Source organism: Sus scrofa, chromosome 10 (assembly GCF_054392235.1).
Source record: "Sus scrofa isolate SSC_HxYL_T2T_F1_AM1 chromosome 10, Sscrofa_HxYL_maternal_Yorkshire_Landrace_v2.0, whole genome shotgun sequence".
Classification (NCBI taxonomy): domain Eukaryota; kingdom Metazoa; phylum Chordata; class Mammalia; order Artiodactyla; family Suidae; genus Sus; species Sus scrofa.
Window position 1 is genome coordinate 59,490,536 of NC_139392.1, and position 18,672 is coordinate 59,509,207.

Sequence of the window (18,672 nt, forward strand, 5' to 3'; positions counted from 1 at the left end):
AGAAAAAAAGATCAGTAGTTGCCAGTGGTTGAGGAGTAAAGAGGCAAAGAACAGAGCATTTTAGGACAGTGAAAATACTCTGTATTATAGTATAATGATGGATACATGTCATTACACATTTGTGACTGTATAAGACGAACAGTAAACCTTAATGTAAACTATCGAATATAGCCGACTATAATGTGTCAATGTAGTTTCCCCAATTATAACAAATATATCACTCTGGTGGGAGATGCTGATAATGAGAAAAGCTATACACACAGGGGGGAAAGGGGTATATGGGAAATCTCTGTACCTTCCTCTCAATTTTGCTCTGAACTGAAAATTGCTTTTAAAAAAGTCTTTGGAGTTCCCGTTGTGGCGTAGTGGTTAACGAATCCGACTAGGAACCATGAGGTTGCAGATTCGATCCCTGGCCTTGCTCAGTGGGTTAACGATCCGGCGTTGCCATGAGTGTGGTGTAGGTCGAAGACTGGGCTTGGATTCCGTGTTGCTGCGGCTCTGCCGAAGGCCTGCAGCTACAGCTCTGATTCGACCCCTAGCCTGGGAACTTCCATATGCTGCGGGTGAGGCCCTAAACAGCCCAAAAAAAAAAAAAAAAAAAAAAGTCTTTATTTACAAAATACAATTAGAAACACACACCTAAGATGTCTGAGGTCTAAAAAAGACACAAAAGCTTTGAATAAATGGAAGGTCGAAGAAAGATTTCATTATATCAAGATGTCAATGCTCTTCAAACTAATTCATAAATGTAATGCAGTGACAAAACACGTATATACTAAAAGGACCTGGGGGGGAATCTAGCTTATTTGATTCAAAGGTTCATACAAAGAAAATAAGAACAAAAAATAAATAAATAAATAAAAATACATTCTCTATACAGTAGAAAACTGACAGAATACTGTAAATTGGTTATAATGGAAAAAAACTCATTTGAAAAAATAAATTTCAATAAAATTGATTTTAACAACTTGTAAAAAAATAAACAAATTCTAGAGTTCCCTTTTGGCACAACAGGTTAAGAATCCTGAACCGCTCTGCAGCGGCTCAGGTCACTGCTGTGGTTCTGGGTTGATCCCTGGCCCAGGAATTTCCAGATGCCACAGGTGAGACCAAGAAAAAAAAAAAACTAAGCCAAAATAAGTATAACTAGGTAGAGATTAATGGAACAAACAAAAGAAACTGACTCGAGCAAATAGAGGAACTTGGATTATAATAAAGGTAGCATTTCAAATCTAAACAGAAAAATAGATTTTTAGACTAACTTTTTGCCATATGTTCCCTTTTATACCTTATGAATTTTATACCATATTATTTTTTTTTTAGTGCTATAGACTGAACAGAGTTCTATTTTGGCCCACTCTCAAAATCCACTAAAAGGTAAAATGCAGGGTTTACTTCATTTTATTTTATTTTTGTCTTTTTGCCTTTTCTTGAGCCGTTCCCAAGGCATATGGAGGTTCCCAGGCTAGGGGTCTAATCGGAGCTGTAGCCACCAGCCTACGCCAGAGCCACAGCAATGCAGGATCTGAGCCGTGTCTGTGACCCATACCACAGCTCTTGGCAACGCCGGATCCTTAACCCAGTGAGCAAGGGCAGGGATCGAACCTGCAACCTCATGGTTCCTGGTTGGATTCATTAACCACTGGCACCACGATGGGAACTCCAAAGTGCAGGGTTTAAAAAAAAAAAAAAAGCATACACTCGGAAGGACAAATAGGCAAAGAGACAAGAGCAATTAAATTTTGCACAGCAGAAAACATTTTGAAAAGAAACAATAATTCCAAATGACCAGAGAAAGCCAAATCTTAAACTGGTAGTAGAAAAAGTAGAAAACCAACATAATTTATGCATACAATCCTCCCCTAAAATCTTGAGAACCAGAAACATCAAATAGCTCTAGTAATGGATGTGCGAAGAGGCTAAGAGGAGAAAGGACTGCCTGAAAGTTAATTTATGAAGAAGACAGATTTTCTTTTTTTCTTTTTTAGGGCCGCACCTGGGCTAGGAGTAGAATTGGAGCTGGAGCTGCCAGCCTATGTGGCAGATTGTGGCAACACCAACAAGATCCTTAACCTACTGAGGGAGGATAGGGATCTAACACACATCCTCATGAAGACTGTATGTCAGGTTCTTAACCAGGTGAACCAAAACAGGGACTCCCGAAATAGAGTTTCAGATCCCTTCCCTGATTTTATATAGCTGGATGCTCATGCCAGAAGACAGACACTATTTTCTGGGGAAAGTAAACAGTCTTTGAGTTAGACAACATCAAGAACCCCATGCTGCAAACAAGGGGGGATGAAGGAAAAGTTAACATGCTAAATGTTAACAACCCTAGTTCTCCTTCCCCAGCTGGCTCATAGGATGCTGGCAGTTAGTCCCTTATCCTCCAGAAACAGAAAAATGGAAGAGTGTTCCCTGGGGAAACTCACAGGCCCAAGAGAAAGGTCTAAAGATAATGACACTGGGAGGTTCCATTAGGAAAAGGCCAGCCAGATCACTACACAAAGAAGTTAAAAGTTATCAGCCCCCTCTCCCCCAATCCATGCACTGAGAATTTGGTCAGCTTTTCAGTCACTCAGATAGTAAGTAGAAGATAGTTTAGCTTCCAAATGGGATATAGCAGGTCACAACATACCAATGATCCCATTGCCATAATGTGGGGGAGGGATATGCAAAAATCATACATATGTATATGTGTGTGTATATATACATATATTACATTTTTACATATATATGTTACACATTTTAGGCCGCACCTGTGGCATATGGAAGTTCCCAGGCTAGGGGTCGAATAGGAGCTGCAGCTGCCGGCCTACACCACAGAAATACCAGATCTGAGCCTAGTCTTAAACCTGCTCCATAGCTCATGGCAATACTGGATCCTTAACCCACTGAGGGAGGCCAGGGATCAAAGCCATGTCCTCTTGGATACGAGTCAGGTTTGTTACTTGTAAGCCACAACAGGAACTCCCCCAAAAGTCCTGTTTTAAAAAGACTTTGGAAACCTACAAAAGTAACAACTATATGGGAGTTCCCGTCATGGTAGAGTGGTTAATGAATCCGACTAGGAACCATGAGGTTTTGGGTTCGATCCCTGGCCTTGCTCGGTGGGTCGAGGATCTGGCATTGCCGTGAGCCGTGGTGTAGGTCGCAGACACGGCTCGGATCCCGTGTTGCTGTGGCTGTGGCATAGGCTGGTGGCTACGGCTCCGATTAGACCCCGAGCCTGGGAATCTCCATACGCTGCTAGTGCGACCCTAAAAAGAAAAAAATAAAAACAATAAATAAAAAGGAAATCCTGCCATTTGGGACAATATGAACATTGAGACCATTATGCTAAGGGAAATAAATCAGACAGAAAAACTGAAATACTGTTATGATTTCACTTATACGTGCAATCTAAAAAAGCCACTGTCATAGAGTAGACTTGTGGCTACCAGGGGCTGCAGTGAGAGGTAGGATGCAAGCTGGTCAAGGGTACAAACTTCCAGTTAAAAGAGGTAGAAGTTCTGGGGTGTAATGTACAGCATAGTGATTGCAGTTAATAAAAATATATTGTACACTTGAAATTTGCTAAGAAAATAAATTTTAAATGTTACTATATTTACCACAACCTGGTAAATATGTGAGATGAAGGATGTTAACTAACTTTATTGTAATCATTTTGCAATACATATGTGTATCAAATTATCATCTGAACACCTTCAATGCACAAGGTTACACATCAATTAGATCTCAATATAGCTACAAAAAAGTCATTAAGGGAGTTCTCTTGTGGCACAGTGGGTTAAGGATCCAATGTTGTCACTGCAACGGCTCAGGTCACTGTTATAGCACAGGTTCAATCCCTAACTGGGGAACTTCCACATGCTATGGGACTGGCCAAAAAAAAAAAAGGCATTAAGGAAGTCAGAAAACAATGAAATGACAACTTAGAGGTGCTGAAAGACTAGATTTAAAAAAACGCCAATTTAGGAGTTCCGCTGTGGCACAGTGGATTAAGATTTTTTTTTTTTTTTTTTTTTTTTGTCTTTTTGCCATTTCTTGGGCCGCTCCTGCGGCATATGGAGATTCCCAGGCTAGGGGTCTAATTGGAGCTGTAGCTGCCAGCCTACGCCAGAGCCACAGCAACGCAGGATCTGAGCCGCGTCTGCGACCTACACCACAGCTCACAGCAACACCGGATCGTTAACCCACTGAGCAAGGGCAGGGATCGAACCTGCAACCTCATGGTTCCTAGTCAGATTCATTAAAGGATTAAGAATTTGACTGCGGTTGCAGTGGCTTTACTCGTTGCAAAGGTGCAGGTTCAATCCCCAGCCTGGTGCAATGGGTTAAAGGATCTGGTGGTGGCTCAGATTCAACCCCTGGCTCAAGAACTTCCATATGCTAAGCTGCGTATGTGTCCAAAAAAGACAGAAAGGAAAAAAAAACGGCCAACTTAGAAATCTACCCTTACAAGTTCCCTGGTGGCTCAGTGGATTAGGGATCCGGTGTTGGCATGCCAATGGCTCCAGCAGAGGTTCATCCCTGGTCTGAAAACCTCCACATGCTGCACGAGTGGCAAAAAAAAGAAAAGAAAGGAAAAGAAAAGAAGGAAGGAAGGAAGGAAGGAAGGAAGGAAGGAAGGAAGGAAGGAAAGAAGGAAAGAAGGAAAGAAGGAAAGAAGGAAAGAAGGAAAGAAGGAAAGAAGGAAAGAAGGAAAGAAGGAAAGAAGGAAAGAAGGAAAGAAGGAAAGAAGGAAAGAAAGAAGGAAAGAAGGAAAGAAGGAAAGAAGGAAAGAAGGAAAGAAGGAAAGAAGGAAAGAAGGAAAGAAGGAAAGAAGGAAAGAAGGAAAGAAGGAAAGAAGGAAAGAAGGAAAGAAAGAAAGAAAGAAAGAAAGAAAGAAAGAAAGAAAAGAAAGAAAGAAGAACTCTACACTTGGCCAGTAAGTTTAAAAAAGAAAGATGCTTTCAGGACAACAAATGCTGAGAGGTTGTTGCCAGCAGACTTGCACTACAGAATTTATTAAAAGCTCTGTAGACTGAAGAAAAATATCTTAGATACAAGTTCCACTGTGGACTCGGGTTCGATCCCTGGCCTTGCTCAGTGGGTTAAGGATCTGTTTTTGCTGTGAGCTGTGGTGTAGGTTGCAGATGCAGCTCGGATTCTGCACTGCTATAGCTGTGGCGTAGGCTGGCAGCTACAGCTCCAAATCAACCCCTAGCCTGGGAACCTCCATATGCCTCAGGTGTGGCCCTAAAAAGACCAAAAAAAAAAAAAAAAAAAAAAAAGAGTACCACTGTGGGTAGGAATTGAAAAACACTGTAAAAAGAAATAACGTAAATACAAAAAAAATTTGCGACACACGAAAATACATAGAAAATTCAAACTTCAGTACACATAAAGTTTTACTGGAACACAGTCATACTCATTTATTTATAATTTGTCTGTGGCTGCTTTATCACTACAGTGGCAGAACTGAGTAGCTGCAAGAGAGACCATGTGTGGTGCCCTTATCACTTCAAAAGCTACAGCATGGGACACTACAAATTTCAGTTGATATAGTTACATCCAACAGCATTTTGAGTGTCACACATGCTGCTGCACTGTGACATTTTAATTTTATAAGTGCATAACCCATTATGTCAAACCAAGAAAACTAGACTTCTATGCCACACACTCAGGCATCAGTGTGTTTGTCACTAAATTGTCTTTATTAGACAATAACACTATAACTCCGCTAAAGAATACAATACACAGACATCACTAGATTGCACTCATCACAATAATCTCCAACTCACAAAAAAGCAATAGTCAGAAAAGTTAGAAAATTTTAAACTGAGTATCACATCATAGATTTCATTAAAAAAATAAAATAAAATCACAAATAAACTAGGTGTGTGAGCAGCTCATTTATCAGCCTAGCAAGGAAAGCCATTTACTGTTGGTAAGTTAATTAAGTTGTGTTTGATTACAGTAGTCAAAGAAATGCATCCACAGAAAATAAACTTGTTTAAGATTATTAGCCTTTTGGTGAGAAGAGTCGTTCAAGCAAGTTGAGGATACTGGGAGCACCACCAACAGTCAATTAAAAAAATAAGACAGGAGTTCCCGTCGTGGCGCAGAATCCAACTAGGAACCATGAGGTTGCGGGTTCGGTCCCTGCCCTTGCTCAGTGGGTTAACGATCCGGCGTTGCCGTGAGCTGTGGTGTAGGTTGCAGATGCGGCTCGGATCCCGCGTTGCTGTGGCTCTGGCAGAGGCCAGTGGCTACAGCTCTGATTCGACCCCTAGCCTGGGAACCTCCATATGCCAGGGGAGCGGCCCAAAGAAATAGCAAAAAGACACACACACAAAAAAAAAGACAAATGGTTTCTAATGGGTTTCCTTGAATGACTCTAGAAGAGTCAAGAGATGTTACTGGTCACTGTTCAGTTGTTTGAGCAGTGAATACAGTTTGAAGTGACTAAGGAATTAGCCTCATATAAATGTCAGTGTGAAACTATGGCAGGAAACAGTATTTTCAAACTTGAGAAAACACTAAGTCAGTACAACCTGAAGTAGAATCTGCTAAAGAATGTTATGGTGGGAGTTCCCGTCGTGGCTCAGTGGTTAACAAACCCGACTAGTAACCATGAGGTTTTGGGTTCGAGCCCTGGCCTCGCTCAGTGGGTTAAGGATCTGGCATTGCCGTGAGCTGTGGTGAAGGCTGGCAGCTGTAGCTCTGATTCAACCCCTAGCCTCGGAACCTCCATATGCTGCAGGTGCAGCCCTTAAAAAAAAAAAAAATGTTATGGTGATGGCAAACACATGTGTGGAACAGAAAAGGGCTTAGTTGGACAAATTAACAAAATGTTCCTGCTGTATAGCACTGGGAACTATATCTAGTCACTTATGATAGAGCATGATAATGTGAGAAAAAGAATGTACATATGTATTTGTGCTTGGGTCACCTTGCTGTACAGTAGAAAACTGACAGAACACTGTAAACCAGCTATAAAGGAAAAAATAAAAATCATTTCTAAAAAACTTGTAAAAATATAAAATTTATAAGGTATTTCAAGCCTATAGTTATTCACTGCATTATTCATCAGCAGTAGTCTGTGGAAAATATTTGAATCCATCATGTCTTATTGACCAGTAGTGCCAAGATACATTTCATTTACTTTTGTGGATTTAGCCATCATCTGTTTCAAAACGGAGGCAGAATATCCTGACTTGCTCTACTGCTCAGCAGATAATGTTTTACTGCAATTTCTTGAGCTTAGGAATGAGTTCAAAATTTTTCTTAAGTAAAAACCAGCCTCAACCATTAATCCAGAACACTGAACGGCTTAGGAAATCAGTTTTTGCCACAAACTTGATGTTTCTAAATGAATTTAAAATAAAATTTTAAGGCAAAACACTGCTTATGCAAAACTTATACTATAGTAAAGCTTAAAATACTCTGATGACAACTAAAGCCTATTGGAATCTCATGTAATATTAAACTGCTTTACTCATTTCCTGTTCAGTCAAAAGTTAAAACAAGAAGTGAAGTCTCCATTCCCACACAAATTTGCAACAAATATATTTTCTGAACTCAAAGGACAGTTTTAACAATGTTTTTCAAATCTTGAGCCAACTACAATAGAAATTTACAGATTTTGGAGTTCCCGTCCTGGCACAGCAGTAACTAACCTGACTAGTATCCATGAGAATGCAGTTTTAATCCCTGGCCTCACTCAGTAGGTTAAGGACCGGGTGTTGCCCTGAGCTGTGGTGTAGGTCACAGAGATCTGGCACTGCTGTGGCTGTGGTATAGGCCATCAGCTACAGATCTGATTTGACCGTAGCCTGGTAACTTCTATATGCCGTGGGTATGGTCCTAAAAAGACAAAAAAAACTACATATTTTAAAATCAATTTAACTATGCAATCGAGGAGCTTCCCTCTAACCTTCAATCAGAAGTAATGAATTGGCACTGTAATGACGTGCTAAAAAAACAAATATCAAGAGGAGAAATCCAACAGAATTTTATAAATAACTTCCTAAGAATAAATATCCCCACTGAAATCATATGATTGTGAACTGATGTCTGTATTTGGCAGTACCAGTATGTGTGAAAAGACATTTCAAAGAGAAAACCTCATTAGATATCAACATTACAGATGAACTTTTACAATTAGTTTTAACAATAAACAGTCACTGAACTCAAACTAAGCAAAGCATTATGTAACCCCCTCATATTAATTCCATTCTTCTCCTTAGTAGACCTGCATCAAAAAGATTACATTCAATTATTTCTATTTTAAATTTTGTCAATAAAGATCTGTTGAAATTTATTTTCTCTCACTTATGTAACTACACAATATTTTTGAGTTTGCCTTTTGGCACACAAAGCCTAAAATACCTGCTCTATCTGACCTTTCATGGAAAAGTATGTCAACCTCTAACTATTTAGGTTCCCCTGAACTACATAACTACTTACTAAAAATAAATGAAGGTTAAAAGACAGTAGTGATCCTTATCCACAGTTTTGCTTTCCACAGTTTCAGTTACCTACAGTCAAGAGAGGTCCAAAAACATTAAATGGAAAATTCCAAAAATAATTCCTAAGTTTTAAATCAAGTTGCTGTTCTTAATAGTACGATGAAATCTCTCACCATCCTCTCCATCTAACCCTGGATGTGAATCATCCCTTTGTCCGGTGTATCCATCTTGTCCATGGTACCCACCAGTTAGTCATTTAGTAGCTATCTGTGTAACTGAGATCAACTGTCACAGTACCGCAGTGCTGGTGTTCAAGTAATCCTCATTTTACTTAAACAACGGTCCCAAGCACTAGAGTAATGATGATAGTTAGCAATTCAGATGTCTTCTTACTGCTCCTAATTTATAAACTTTATCATCTGTATGTACACAAATAGCATATGGAGCATTTAGTACTATCCATTGTTTCAGGCATTCACTGAGGGTCCTGGAAAATATCCCACTGATAAGGAGGACTACTATAGAGTATGTAATAGCAATATAGTCTGATAGTATAGATATAGCACATCTACGGAGTGCGAAGGGAATGGAAATAGCATATGCAAAACACTTTATGCAACTGTTCTCAGTAATGACATTGGAAATGGTATGTTAGTATTGCTAGTCTAAGACTACTGTATAGTATGGAATAAAGCAAATGAGTAATTAATGAGGATATTTGAATTCATTATCCCCTGTATTCTTGAGAACCAGATTTTTGGTACAGAAAGAAGCTACAGATAAAACATAGAGAGTAAATTTTGTGTGTGTATACAGACATACATATATCACCATTAACTTTGTCTTAAACACAGTAACTGACAGCAATGAGCACCTCAATGCCCAGATTACACCCTCAAATACCATTTCCCACTAAAAGCAGGGCTTCTTGGAGAAACCAGCTGGTAACAAATCTGGATCAGGAAATATAAAAGGTAAGTCTGGAACACTTGGTAATACCAGATAGCAAGGATGCTACAAAGACTACCTGTAGTGAATTAAGTTATTCAGCAGCCAACTGAGGAGGCTCCAACTGGCCAAAGATAGGACAATTTGAGCACAAGTAATATTAATAATTGCCATTGATTAAAACCCATCAAATATGTTTGAATTCCTAAATTCACAATGTTGTTTTTTTTTTTTTTTTGTCTTTTTTTGCCTTTTTTTGTCCTTTGAGGGCCATACCAGTGGCATATGGAGGTTCCCAGGCTAGGGGTCTAATTGGAGCTGTAGCTGCCCGCCTACGCCACAGCCACAGCAATGCAGGATCCACACTGCATCTGTGACCTACATCACAGCTCACGGCAACGCCAGATCCTTAACCCACTGAGCAAGGCCAGGGATCGAACCCAAAACCTCATGGATCCTAGAGAGATTCACTTCTGCTGCGCCACAATGGGAACTCCAAGAAGCATCTCTTAATAAAAGTATTCCAACCAATAAATGAAAAATAAATAATGGAATATTACTATTTTACAACTACCAATAATTCAACAGTTCTGGGCACTGAGCCCAACTGCTATCATCAAAGAGATAAACCCAATAATTTGCCTTCTGCTGAAAGAACACAACACTGCCTATAGTAATACCAGAAAGATTGAACCAGAGTCTAACCGAGCCTCTGAATCCAACCACCAATTTGCAATAAATACAGAAAATGAAGGAAAATGCTGCACTGCAATATAAGTGTGCAATCAGTAAAATTCAAACTTTGGCCAGGGTTCTTAGACTGAAAAGCTGTAAGAAAGAGACAGAGAGGTAAACTGTAGACTAAAAGATATCAATTTTTAGGAGTTTCTGTTGTAGCTCAGTGGTAACAGACCCAACTAACATCCATGAGGATGTGAGTTAGATCCCTGGCCCTGATCAGTGGGTTAAGAATCCAGTGCTGCCATGAGCTATAGTGTAGTGTTGCCCAAGTTGCTGTGGCTGTGGTGTAGGTGGGCAGCAGCAGCTCCAATTTGACCCCTAACCTGGGAACTTCATATGCCACACCCACGGCCCTAAAATTAAAATAAATACATAAATAATAAAAATAGGGAGTTCCCCTCGTGGCTCAGCAGAAATGAATATGGCTAGTATCCATGAGGACGTGGGCTCGATTCCTGGCCTAGCTCAATGGGTTAAGGATCCGGTGTTCCTGTGAGCTGTGGTGTAGGCCAGTGGCTACAGCTCCAATTTGACCCCTAGCCTAGAACCTCCAAATGCTGTGGGTGCAGTCCTAAAAAAAGACAATAAATAAATAAATAAAAATTAAAATTAGAGGATTAATCCAGGCAATCCAATACCTAGTTAACTTGTAATTCCAGGAGAAAATATCACTTCAAAAATTCCCAATGCTGAAGAACATAAGTTTCCAGACTAAAAGTACCTAAAGTTTAAAAAAAAAAAAAAAAGCACTTGTAAAATTTCATATTTCAAAACACTAGGAACACAAAGATCCTGCAAACTTTCAGAAGAAAATAGTTCACATACAATGGACAGGACTTAGGATGGCTTTGAATTTCAAACGGCACTTTTAGAATCAAGTAGACAATAAGTAATAGCCTCAGAGCTCCAGTAGCACAATCGCTTAGCAAGCAGTACTTACACAGTAATAGCCTCAAAATTCTAAAGTTGTATTTCCAACCTAGAATTCTATATCTTGCCAACCAACACAAGTATAAGGTAGAAGAGTTCAAAAAATTTACCAACTTCAAAAATATACTCAAGGATGTGATAAACCAAAACAAGAGAATTAACCAAAGAAAAAGAAGATATAGAAAACAGCCGTTCCTACAGATAAAAGGAATATGAAATACCCAGGCCAACAGTTAATCTCAGATAACAGCTATGAATTAGACCCAGGCAGAATGAAGTTCAGAATACTCCAGGAGAGTGGTGGGAAGGTAAAAAAAATGATGCAGTCACAATGAAAATCAGTTTGGGAATTCTGCAAAAGATTAAATATAGTTAACATATGATCTAGCAATTCTACTCCTAGGTATACATCCAAGAGAAATGAATGTATGTCCACATAAAACTTGTACATAAACTGTCAGAGAAGCATTACTTGTAACAGCCACAAAGTAGAAACAACCCAAATGTCCACCAAGAGATGAACAAAAATGTGGGGTAGCAAACAAACAGACAAAAATAAAAATGTGGGGAGTTCCCGTTGTGGCACAGTGGTTAACAAATCCGACTAGGAACCATGAGGTTGCAGGTTCGATCCCTGGCCTTTGCTCAGTGGGTTAAGGATCCGGCATTGCCGTGAGCTGTGGTGTAGGCTGCAGGCACAGCTCGGATCCCGTGTTGCTGTGGCTCTGGCGTAGGCCGGCAGCTACAGCTCTGATTACACCCCTAGCCTGGGAACCTCCATATGCTGCGGGAACAGCCTTGGAAAAGGCAAAAAGACAAAAAAATAAATAAAAATAAAAAATAAAAAAATAGGGAGTGCCCGTCGTGGTGCAGTGGTTAACAAATCTGACTATGAACCAAGAGGTTGCAGTTTTGATCCCTGGCCTTGGTGCAGTGGTTAACAAATCTGACTAGGAACCAAGAGGTTGCAGGTTTGATCCCTGGCATTGCCGTGAGCTATGGTGTAGGTCGCAGATATGGCTTGGATCCCGTGCTACTGTGGCTCTGGTGCAGGCTGGCAGCCACAGCTCTGATTAGACCCCTAGCCTGGGAACCTCCATATGCCACAGAAGAGGCCCTAGAAAAGGAAAAAAAACAAAAAAAAAATGTGGTATGGGTTATGCAATAGAGTTTCCTTTAGCAGTAAAAAGGAATAAAGCACTAAAACATGCTATAACATGGATAAACATTGAAAATATTGTGCTAAGTGAAAAAAGTCACCAAAAAAAAAAAAAAAAAAAAAAGTCAGTCACAGAGTTCCTGTCATGGCTCAGTGGTTAACAAACCCAACTAGTATCCTTAAGAATGGATTCAATCCCTGGTCTCACTCAGTTAAGGATCCAGCATTACCATGAGCTGTGGTATATAGGTCGCAGACACAGCTCAGATCTAGCATTGCTGTGGCTGTGGCGTAGGCTGGCAGCTGCAGCACCAATTTAACCCCTAGCCTGGGAACCTCCATATGCCACGGATGCATCCCTAAAAAGCAAAAAACAAACAAAAAACAACTATACAAAATGAAAACGCAAAGAACTATGACTCCAATAAGGGAGCAAAACAAAAACAAACACAAACACCCCAGAAAAACACCTAAGTGATCTGGAGATTACCAACCTCCATGACAAAGACTGATGACAGTAAAGATGATTCAAGATCTTGGAAATAAACTGGATGCAAAGACTGATAAATTACAAGAAACACTGAACAAAGAAATAGAAGATTTAAGGATTAAGGCAAGGAGATATGCAAAATACAATAACTGAAATAAAAAATTCATTAGAAGCAACCAACAGCAGAATATAGGAGGCAGAAGAACGAATAAGCAAGGCGGAGGACTTGTGGAAACCACTGATGTGGAACAGAAAAGAGATAAAAGATTGAAAAGAAAATGAAGACAGTTGAAGAGAACTCTGGGACAATGTTAAACATACCAACATCCACATTACAGGGGTGCTAGAAGGAGAAGAGAGAGAGAAAGTGGTAGAGAAATTATCTGAAGAGGTAATAGCTAAAAACTTCCCTAACATGGGAAAGGAATCACTCACTCAAGTCCAGGAAGCACAATGATTACCATATAAAATAAACCCAAGGAGGAACACCCCAAGACACATATTAATCAAACTGACCAAAACTAAAGACAAAAAAAAAAAAAAAAAAAAAAAAAAATACTGAAAGCAGCTTGGGAAAACAACGAAATAACATACAAGGGAACCCCAATAAGGTTATCGGCAGATTTTTCAGCATAAACTCTGCAGGCCAGAAGGGAGTGGCAACATACACTTAAGTGATGAGAGGAAAAAACCTCCAAGCAAGATTACTCTACCCAGTAACACTTATTCAGATTTGAAGGAGAAATCAAAAGCTTTACAGACAAGCAAAACCTAAGAGAATTCAGCACCACAAAACCAGCTTTAAGACAAATACTAAAGGAACTTCTCTAGGTAGAAAAGAATAGGCCACAACCAGAAACAAAAATATTACAAATGACAAGGCTCACCAGTAAAGGCATACATATAGTAAAGGCAGGAAATCATCCACACACAAATATACTACCAAAATCAGAAAGAAGAGAAGAAGAGGGTACAAATGCAGGACATTGGACATTCACTTGCAATTAAGAAACCAACAACTTAAAACAATCTTGTATATATATATATATATATATATAGACTCCTATATCAAAACTTTCAGGTAGCTGCAAACCAAAAATCTACAATAGATACACACATATATGGAAAAAGAAATCCAAATACAACACTAAAGATAGTCATCTAACTGCCAGAGAAGATAATATAGGGACTTTCCATTGTGGCACAGCAGAAACAATCCAACTAGCATCCAAGAGGACACGGGTTCAATCCCTGGCCTCACCCTGTTGGTCAGGGATCCAGCACTGCTGTGAGCAGTGGTGTAGTTGCAGATGAGGCTCTGATCCGACTTGCTGTAGCTATGGCTCGGGCCTGAGCTGCAGCTCCGATTCAACCCCTAGCCTAGTAACCTCCATATGCTGTGGGTACAGCCCAAAAAAGCTAAATAAAAGAAAGAGAGGAGGGAGAAGAGAACAAGAGAAGAAGGGAAGAAAAAAGACTGACAAAAACAAATCCAAAACAGTTAATAAAATGGCAATAAGAACATACATATCAATAATTACCTTAAATGTAAATGGACCAAATGCCCCACCAAAAGACAAAGACTGGCTGAATGGATATTAAATTAAGACCCTATATATGCTGCCTTCAATGAGACCCAGTTCTAGGGACACATATAAATTGAAAGTGAGAGGATGGAAGAAAATATTGCATGAAAACAGAAATCAAAAGAAACCTTGAGTAGCAATACTCCTATCACACAAAATAGACTTTAAAATAAAGAATATTATAAAATCAAAGAAGGGGAGTTCCCATCGGGGCTCAGTGGTTAACAAATCTGACTAGGAACCATGAAGTTGCAGGTTCAATCCCTGGCCTTGCTCAGTGGGTTGGGGATCCGGCGTTGCTGTGAGCTGTGGTGTGGATCGCAGATGCAGCTCAGATCCCACATTGCTGTGGCTCTGGTGTAGGCCAGTGGCTATAGCTCTGATTAGACCCCTAGCATGGGAACCTCCATATGCCACAGGAGCAGCCCTAGAAAAGACAAAAAGACCAAAAAAAAAAAAAAATATATATATATATATATTTTTAAATCAAAGAAGGACATTACATAATGATCCTTTGGATCAATCTAAGAAGAATATATAACAATTGCAAATATATAACAATATAAATACATATGCAACCATCATAGAATTACCTCAATATATAAGGCAACTGCTAACAACCTTAACAGTAGACATTAACAATAACACAATAATAGCAGGGGATTTTAACATCCCACTTTCAGCAATGGACAGATCATCCAGAGAGAACCCCAACAAGGAAACACAGGCCTTACATGATGCATTAGACCAGATGGACTTGATAGATATTTATAGAACATTCCCTCCCAAAGCAGAAGAATACACATTCTTCTTAAGTGCACATGTAACATCTTGTAGGACTGATCACATTCTGGGCCACAAACCAAGTCTCAGTAAATTTAAGAAAACTGAAATCATATTAAGCATCTTTTCTGACCACAAAGCTATACAACTGGAAATCAACAAGAAAAAAACTGCAAAAAAACCACACATACACCTGGAGACCAAACAACATGCTACTAAACAACCAAAGAATCACTGAAGAAATCAGAGGAAATTTAAAAATACCTAGAAGCAAATGATAACAAAGACACAACAATCCAAAACCTATGGGATACAGCAAAAGCAGTTCTAAGAGGAAAGTTTACAGCAATACAAGCCTACCTTAGCAAACAAGAAAAAGCGCAAATAAACAACCTAACTTTATCTCTAAAGCAACTAGACAGAGAAGAACAGACAAGACCTAAAGTTAGCAGAAAGAAATCATAAGGATCAGAGCAGAAACAAATGAAATAGAAATTAAGAAAAACATACAAAAGATCAATGAAACTAAAAGCTGGTTCTTTGAAAAGATCAACAAAATTGACACACCCTTAGCCAGATTCATCAAGAAAAAAAAGCACTCAAATCAATAAAATTAGAAATGAAAAAGGAGGGCGTGTCCATCATGGCTCAGAAGAAAGGAATCCAACTAGTATCCATGAGGATAAGGATTCGATTACTGGCCTCGCTCAGTGTCGGGAATCTGGCATTGCCGAGAGCTGTGGTGTAGGTCTCAGACAAGGCTCAGATCTGGCCTTGCTGTGGTGTAGGCTGGCAACTGCAGCTCCCATTCAACCCCTAGCTTGGGAACTTCCATATGGTGCAAGTGTGGCCCTAAAAAGCAGAACAAGAAAAAAGAAAAAAGAAGTGAAAATGGAGATATTACAATGGACATCACAGAAATACAAAAGATCCTAAGAGACTACTACAAGCAACTATATGCCAATAAAATGGACAACCTAGAAGAAATGGACAAATTCTTAGAAAAGTACACTCTTCCAAGACTAAACCAAGGCAAAATAAAAAAGATGAACGGACTAAATGCAAGTACTGAAATTGAAACGTGATTTAAAGATTTCCAAAAAACAAGTCCAGGACAAGATGGTTTCACAGGCAAATTCTAGGAAACATTTAGAAAAGAGCTAACACCTACCCTTCTGAAAAAATTGCAGGAGGAACACTCCTAAATTCATTCTACAAGGCCACCACCTTGATACCAAAACCAAACAAAGATACCACACACACACACAAAGTAAATTACACGCCATTATCACCGATAAACACAGGTGCAAAAATCCTCAACAAAATACTAACAAACTGAATCCAGTAATACATTAAAAGGATTGTACACCTTAAGCAAGTGGGATTTATCCCAGGGATGCAAAGATTTTCTAATATCTGCAAATTGATCAGTGTGATACACCACATTAACAAACTGAAGAATAAAAACCATATGATCTTCTCAATAGATGCAGAAAAAGCCCTTGACAAAATCCAACATCCATTTCTCCAGAAACATTCATTCATTCATTTTCTCCAGAAAGTGGGCAGAGAGGGAACCTACCTCAATATGACAAAGGTTATATATGACAAACCCACAGCTAATATTCTCAATGGTGAAAAGCTAGAAGAATTCCCACTAAGATCAGGAATAAGACAACGATGTCTGCTCTTGCCACTACTATTCAACATAGCTTTAGAAGTCCTAGCCACGGCAATCAGAGAAGAAAAAGAAATAAAAGGAATCCAAATAGGAAAGGAAGAACTAAAATTACCTCTGTTTGCAGATGACATACTATACCTAGAAAATTCTAAAGATGGTACTAGAAAACTATTAGAGCTCATCAACGAATTTGGTAAAGTTTCAGGACACAAAATTAATACACAGAAATTGACTGCATTTCTATATACTAATGACGAAAGATGAGAAAGAGAAATTAGGAAAACAATCCCATTTACTATCACATCAAAAAGAATAAAATACCTAGGAATAAACCTAGCAAAAGAGACAAAAGGACCTGTACCCTGAAAACTATAAGATGCTGATGACAGGAATCGAAGAGGACACAAACAGATCCAAAGATATACCATGCTCTTGGACTGGATGAAACAAAATTGTCAAGATGACCATACTACCAAAGGCCATACTACCAAAGGCAATCTACAGGTTCAATGCAATCTCTATCAAATTACTGAGGAGGAGTTCCCATCGTGGCGCAGTGGTTGACGAATCCGACTAGGAACCATGAGGTTGCGGGTTCGGTCCCTGCCCTTGCTCAGTGGGTTAAGGATCCAGCGTTGCCGTGAGCTGTGGTGTAGGTTGCAGATGCGGCTCGGATCCCGCGTTGCTGTGGCTCTGGCGTAGGCTGGCAGCTGCGGCTCCGATTAGACCCCTAGCCTGGTAACCTCCATATGCCGCAGGAGCGGCCCAAGAAATGGCAAAAAGACAAAAAAAAAAAAAAAAAAAAAAAAAAAATTACTGAGGACATTTTTCACAGAACTAGAACAAAATATTTTGGTTTGTTTGGAAGTACAAAAGACCCAGAATAGCCAAAGACATCCTGAAAAAGAAAAATGGAGCTGGAGGAATCAGGCTCCCTGACTTTGGACTATACTACAAAGCGACAGTCATCAAACCGTATGGTACTGGCACAAAAAGAGAAATATACATCAGTGGAACCTGACAGAAAGCCCAGAATTAAACCCACGCACCTACAGTCAACTAATTTACAACAAAGAGGCAAGAATATAAAATAGAGAAAAGACAGTCCCTTCAATAAGTGGTACTGGGAAAACCGGACATCTACACGTAAAACAATGAAATTAGAACCCTTCCTAACACCATACACAAAAAATTAACTCAAGCTGGATTAAAGACCTAAATGTAAGACCAGATACTATAAAACTCTTAGAGGAAAACATAGGCCAAACACTGGCATAAACCACAGCAATATCTTCTTAAATCCACATCCTAGAGTAATGACAATAAAAACAAAAATAACAAATGGAGAGTTCCCGTCATGGCTCAGCAGAAATGAATCTGACTAGCATCCATGAGGACAAGGGTTTGATCTCTGGCCTTGCTCAGTGGGTTAAGGATTCAGTGTTGCCATGAACTGTGGTGTAGGTCACAGCCGTGGCTAGGATCTGGCATTGCTATGGCTGTGGCAGAGGCTGGCGGCTACAACTCCAATTAGACCCCTAGCCTGGGAACCTTCATATGCCCCAGGTGCAGCTCTAAAAAGAAAAAAAAAAAAACACCAAAAAACACACATAAAAAAATGGGACCTAATTAAATTTAAAAGTTTTTGCATAGCAAAGAAAACCCTAAACGAAAGGAAAAGACGACCCACAGAATGGGAGAAAATACTTGCAAATGATGTGATAAAGGATTAATCTCCAAAATTTATAAACACCTTCTGCACCTCAATACCAAAAAAAACACAACCCCATCAAAAATGGGCAGATCTAAACAGACAATTTTCTAAAGACAACATACAGATGGCCAAAATACACATGAAAAGATTTTCACATCATTAATTATTAGAGAAATTCAAA

General features: G+C 39.4%; 1 protein-coding gene across 5 annotated transcripts in view; it reads right to left on the bottom strand.

The window, feature by feature from the left end:
• UBE2R2 (ubiquitin conjugating enzyme E2 R2) overlaps window positions 1-18,672 on the bottom strand; it is a 120,942-nt gene that overhangs the window by 82,856 nt on the left and 19,414 nt on the right. The gene's annotated exons all lie outside the window — the stretch shown is intronic.